Genomic DNA, 6,837 nt, shown 5'->3' with positions numbered 1-6,837 from the left:
CAGGCTTGAGCCACCGCGCCCGGCTGCATCTGTTGTTTTAATTTGCATCTGATTGTGGTTGAGCATCACTTGGTGTGTTTATTTACCAGAAAGGGTCCTCTTCCATGAATTATCTGCTCTCATCCTTTGCCCATTTTTTTATTGAATAGCTTAACCTTTCTAATATTATTTATTTAATTTAATATTTAATTAGTGTTATTATTTTAATATATTTTACAGGTTTATTATATTTATATATTTAAACACTTTAATTAGTAATAATCATTTAATATTTTAATATTATTATTGCTTGTGACAATTATTTAACTGTTGATACTAATCCTTAATATATATCATATATAAGAATATATCTTATTGTATATAAAATATATTTTATAAAAATAATTATGTTCATTTTAGAAAATGCAGAAAAACAAAAGAAAAAAATACTTTTTCATATAATTTCCACAGCTAGGAATATCTTGATGACTATCCTTTTTAGTCCTTTTTCATGAAAATATATATGTATTTTTAACATGTTTTATAATCTGACTTTTCTTATTATCTATATATCTTGCACATGTTTCCACATTACTACTTATCTACAATGTAATTTTAGCTTCTGGATAGAATTCCATTATATTGCTGTACCATAATTTATTTAATAATTTATATTTAGACAATTTTGGCAATTTTTTAAAACTACTTGATGAAATTATATTAATTATTTATTTAATTTAAAAAAATTGTTTTTTACAGACAGGGTCTTTCTCTGTCATCCAGGCTGGATTGCAGTTGCATGATCATAACTCACGGCAACTTCAAACTCCTGGGCTCAAGCAATCCTCCTGCCTCAGCCTCCTGAGTAGCTGGGACTACAGGTCTATAACACCATGTCTCGCTAATTTTTTTTTTTCATAATTTTTTTAGAGATATGGCCTCACTATGTTGTCCAGGCTTAATCACTTATCTAATATTTGTCTCTTCTGTTAGACTCATGACTTTTACACCTTTCTGACTGCAGCTCAGGATAAAAGTACATAGTAATTTGTGACCCAGCACTCACCTGTGTATCTGAGGTATGCATGTGACACACATATAAGTGGGAAAAAAGTCATGAAACAAAACTCACTTTCTGGTAATTTCTGTTCATTTCAATATCATTAAAATTTTTTTCTGGTCATAATCTAATAATTTATTTCATGATCCACAGATGAGATTTTACCCTCAGTGTGAAAATCAGTGCCTAAGTCACTTCTTCCAGGGGAACAAAGGCTGAGCTTGGCACACAGGAGATATTAATGCATTTGTATTGAAGGAACAGCCTGTCTCGAAATTTTTCTGTTCATCCGTGACGACTGGTTAAGTGGTATAATGTATGGTTACCTCTAAGGTAGAAATAGACTTCAGAGTCTACCTGACTTCAGAAATAAGACTGTAAGGGTTTAATTACTGACTCTGCCATGTACTAGCTGGTGACCATATGTAACTTACTTGACCTCTCTGTGCCTCATTTTCCTCAACTGTAAAATGAGGATAATAATAGTGCCTAACTCATGGGATTGTTATGAAGATTAAATAAGTAAATTTAAAAAATATTTAAAGCAGTACCTGCCATATGATAAACAATATATGTTTTTATTAAATAAGTAGATAAATAAATATATAATAAGAAATTTCTAGAAGTTGAATGATTAGATCAAAAGATATGTAAAAACTTAAGGCTTCTGAAATGTGTAGGTAAATACCACACATCCCTCTCTCCTCTGCTTCCTGCAATATTTGAACCAGCTTTTATTCCCACTAGCAATACAGACTTGTGGAAGTGATATCTTGTGGTGGTATTCCCTGTTTATCACTTAGCTGAGGATGTTTGGGCTAGTTAAGAGTTAGAGTGCTAGTGATTCAAGTAGTGCAAGAAGAGAGGCCTCAGTCAGTTGCTCATGAAAAGCGGCATTGAGGGGATGCCTATCGACATTGGGCAGAACTCTCTGGCAGCATCAGGGTAGATGAAACCTCAGGGGTACTCTGCAGAGGGAGTGGGAGGATCTAGCAGATGCCTGGGCAGTAAGACTCACAGGCAAACACTCCTCTCCAGAGCATGTCTTTCTTATGCCATAGTCACTACTCTGCCACTTCTTGCTCTAAAATCCTGTCTCAAATTTGCAAGTAAATATCTAAATCCTATTTAGTCTGTGTAGATAGGTGGCTTTGTGAAAAGCAGGCATCCTCCTGAACTACACACACTTGCAGACACATACTCACAGCCTGTCGTTTTCTGTTTTGGTATTTGGAGAAATACGTATCCAATTCAAGTTCCAACTTGTCTACAAAGTCTCCCTTGACAACTTCAGCCCAGGTGGATCTCTCTTTCCTCTGAGCTCTCACAGCAATTTTAGGCAGTACCACAGTATTTAGTACTTAATTATACACTGTCTGGTTCTGGAATTGTCTCAGGGTGTTAGCCATTTCCCCAACTAAAGGATAAGTTCTTTGAAATCAACTGCCATGTCTTTTTTTTTTTTTTTTTGAGACGGGGTCTTGCTCTGTCTCCCAGGCTGGAGTGCAGTGGCCAATCTCCACTCACTGCAAGCTCTGCCTCCGGGGTTCACGCCATTCTCCTGCCTCAGCCTCCCGAGTAGCTGGGACTACAGGCACCCACCACCACGCCCGGCTAGTTTTTTGTATTTTTTAGTAGAGACGGGGTTTCACCATTTTAGCCAGGATGGTCTCGATCTCCTGACCTCGTGATCCGCCCGTGTCGGCCTCCCAAAGTGCTGGGATTACAGGCTTGAGCCACCGCGCCCGGCCTGCCATGTCTTATATTTCTTTTGGATCCCTCATTGACTTGGCATGTAGTAGATCTTTAGTAAACAGCCAAAGATCAGTTGATTGATCCAAGTGTACATTGCGTGAGATTTGCATTGAAATAAAATTACATCAAGAAAGATGTTTGCCATACTTTACAACTTTCATTAAATAAACTCAAAATGGAGCAAATATTAAAATATTTTAAAATCAAACAATACTACTACTAGAATAAAATATGTGTAAATTTATTTATAACAGTAGAATTAATGAAATGAGCCCAGCCTTTCTAAACAGGATGCAAGCCTGGAAGCCATTAGAAAGAAATGATGGATACATTTGGTAACAAAAATTTTAAAACTTTTCTGCGGCAGACTTTGTTAATTTATGAGGATCTTGTACAAATCAAGATGACGAACAACCCTTTGTCTCCCCAACCCAAATTGTAAGAGGGTGGAAAATGGCTCAATTTGCTTTCCAGCCTTGTCCTTCACTCATCAGCAAAGGATCTTTCACCTCAAATGAGGATCTGGATCCTGCTCCTTCTTCAAATTCTGTCGCCTTAGCTATGTCTTTCTCCTTTCTTTCCTTATCAGTTTTCCTTTATGCTCTGAATCTTGAATATTCAAAAAGTGAGGAACTTTGTGATAGTGTTTTAAGAAAAGAAGAGCTTTCTTTGAACTTAGTGCAGTTGGCAGAAGTGTTAGCAAGTGACTTTCAGTGGGCATCCCAGCTACATATGCCTTGGATATATCAGAGTGTCCAACATTGCATGATTGTCAATGGTTAACATCATTGGCTAAACGTTGTGTGGCTAACTTTTCCTGAGTAGCGTGCTTTACCCAAAAGTCAGTGTATTAGGTGCTCCACTGAGAAAGACTATTATTATGACACCACAGCATGTAATTTTGGAAAACTTGGAATATCAGAAATCATATGCAGCTTCATTTTAGGGTAAGAACTACAGCATATGCAAGAAAGAAAATCCTGTGTCAATTTTTAAATGTTTGCTTTCTTTTTTTTTTTTTTTTTTGAGACGGAGTCTTGCTCTGTCGCCCAGGCTGGAGTGCAGTGGCCGGATCTCAGCTCACTGCAAGCTCCGCCTCCCGGGTTTACGCCATTCTCCTGCCTCAGCCTCCGGAGTAGCTGGGACTACAGGCGCCCGCCATCTCGCCCGGCTAGTTTTTTGTATTTTTAGTAGAGATGGGGTTTCACCGGGTTAGCCAGGATGGTCTCGATCTCCTGACCTCGTGATCCACCCGTCTCGGCCTCCCAAAGTGCTGGGATTACAGGCTTGAGCCACCCCGCCCGGCAAATGTTTGCTTTCTAGTTTTAATTTTATTTAGAATAACAGAATCAAAACAGGAATGTGTTTTTTTTTTTCTTATCGCCAAGAGAAAACTCAAGTCTTCCTAATGTTACCAAGCAATTGAAAAAGAGCTACTGTTCATAGAGAAGATGTTCAAGACAGAGGTGAATAGATGAACTCTGTTGGATGATGTTTTTAAGGATATTGTTAAGAAAGTTGGTGTATAAATAAGGAAGTCACTGAAATTGATCTAGGTTAATTTTAGTTTCTTTGAGAACCCATTAAAAAGTATCATTGTTTATCAAGTGGAAAGAAAAGTTGATAGTGAGAGAAAAGCTTACTTTTATAGAGTATAAACTATTACAAGGAATAAGGAGGAATTAAAACTATCGGGTTAGAATACCTGAGAGTGTTCCCTTAGAAATGCCAAAGTCCTGACATTCTGATTATTTCAAAGAGCAATGAAAAGATATGAATGTACAAAAGTGGATGCCTTTGTTTTCCTTTGGAGATCCTTCAATATATCCTGGAAAATGTAGTTTTCTCAAGCCATTTTTATTCAGCAAATTTGGAAAATAATTTTTTTTTTTTTTTAAGACAGAGTCTCGCTCTATCGCCCAGGCTGGAGTGCAGTGGTGCAATCTTAGCTCACCGCAACCTCCACCTCCTGGATTCAAGTGATTCTCCTGCCTCAGCCTCCTGAGTAACTGGGATTACAGGCATGCACCACCACACCCTGCTAGTTTTGTATTTTTTTAAGCAGAGACATGGTTTCTCCATGTTGGTCAGGCTGGTCTTGAACTCCCAACCTTAGGTGATCCCCCCACTTTGGCCTCCCAAAGTGCTGGGATTACAGGCATGAACCACCACACCCAGCCAGAAAATAATTTTTTAAAATCATAAATATCACTGACTTTCAGCAGGGCTGCGGCTACCATGTTCTTTTGTACAGGCATCGCTGGGCTGTTGGCCTGGACCTTGCAGCCACAATGGATTCAAGTTCAAAATATGGCAGCTTCGAAAGATGTTACCATGTGACTAAAGTCCATCAAAAACATCCAGAAAATTACCAAGTCTATGCAAATGGTAGCAGCAGCAAAATACACCTGAGCTGAGAGAGAGCTGAACCCAGCTTGAATATATGGATTGGGATGTTTGCCTCTGTATGAAAAAGCTGGTATCAAGGTGCCTGAAGACAAAAAGAAATATCTCCTTATTGGTGTGTCTTCAGATCGAGGACTGTGTGGTGCTATTCATTCCTCCATTGCTAAACAGATGAAAAGCAAGGTTGCTACACTAACAGCAGTTGGGAAAGAAGTTATGCATGTTGGAATTGGTGACAAAATCAGGGGCGTGCTTCATAGGACGCATTCTGACCAGTTTCTAGTGGCATTCAAAGAAATGAGAAGAAAGCCCCCTACTTTTGGAGATGTGTCAGTCATTGCCCTTGAATTACTAAATTCTGGATATGAATTTGATGACAGCTCCATAAACTTTAATCAATTCAGGTCTGTCATCTCATATAAGACTGAAGAAAAGCCCATCTTTTCCCTTAATACCATTGCAAGTGCTGAGAGCATGAGTATCTACGATGATGTTGATGCTGATGTACTACAAAATTACCAGGAATACAATCTGGCCAACAGCATCTACTACTCTCTGAAGGAGTCCACCACTAGTGAGCAGAGTGCCAGGATGACAGCCATGGACAACACCAGCAAGAATGCTTCTGAGATTATTGACAAATTGACATTGACATTCAACTGTACCCGCCAAGCTGTCATCACAAAAGAGCTGACTGAAATTGTCTTTGGTGCTATAGCTCTGGATTAATGAAAATCAAGTTCCATCCTCAGACAAGGGGTAAAAAAGGAAAATTCAGCCAGTTGATTTTGTTTATAGCTTACTGCTATCTTTGTCAGAAGAAGCTGTTCCTCCATTGTTTTAATTACTGAAGACAGCAAGATATTTGTAAATTATTTTACAATAAACAACTTAAAAAAATCATAAATATCACTTATCCTCATGCACTTGTACACAAGATGAAAGGTAGTATTTATATGGTACATTTTGTCTACAGATGTGGAGACTTTAAAAATAATAAAATGCCAATTTGCTGAAAAAACAGACACAAGCATGATGTGTCATGTGATGGGTCTCAGGTGAAACCTGGCAGTGACTCTACTAAATCCAAGGCCATTTTTCAAATGCCAAAGTGAGTTTCTGGGCCACGGATTAGCCAGTCTCCTTAACGATTATTTTCATAGGATTTCATTCATTTTGGTTAATGTAAACACTCCATTATTTTTACTATTTGGAAGGTAGATGTATTAATAAAAATTGAAATCTGATCCATCATCTCTATTTAAAAATACTTCAATGTGGCATTGTGTCAATTGGGAGGTAAATGGAATTCATGAAGCCCAAAGGGGAGCAGGTTTCTGTTCCTGTGAAGGTCCACTAGCCTACAAGGCATGGAACAGAGGGGCAGATGAGACCCACCCATAACACACAAGCCACGAAGCAAGGCTGTGAGTTTTTTCAGGGGAAGTTCATTCTTACTTCAAATCAGAGCATGGTGGAACAGAACAGACTCCTGCTGTTTAAGGATTTATACTCTGGCAAATGAGATACATATCTTGAAGATAGTTAAATCTTTAAAGGGAACAGATACATTAAAAATGGAATACAAACAATGGAAAGTGCGTTAGTGAAAGAGTAAAGTCAATGGTGTTATTTAT

The 6,837-nt window shown here is 38.1% G+C and overlaps 1 pseudogene; it reads left to right on the top strand.

The window, feature by feature from the left end:
* Nucleotides 1–5,032: 5,032 nt before the first annotated feature.
* LOC108513644 (ATP synthase subunit gamma, mitochondrial-like) lies at nucleotides 5,033–5,929 on the top strand (annotated as a pseudogene).
* Nucleotides 5,930–6,837: the final 908 nt, after the last annotated feature.

The sequence above is a fragment of the Rhinopithecus bieti genome, unplaced genomic scaffold (assembly GCF_001698545.2).
Source record: "Rhinopithecus bieti isolate Rb0 unplaced genomic scaffold, ASM169854v2 scaffold_29928, whole genome shotgun sequence".
In the NCBI taxonomy this organism is placed as follows: domain Eukaryota; kingdom Metazoa; phylum Chordata; class Mammalia; order Primates; family Cercopithecidae; genus Rhinopithecus; species Rhinopithecus bieti.
This window is presented reverse-complemented; position numbering and strand designations above follow the sequence as displayed.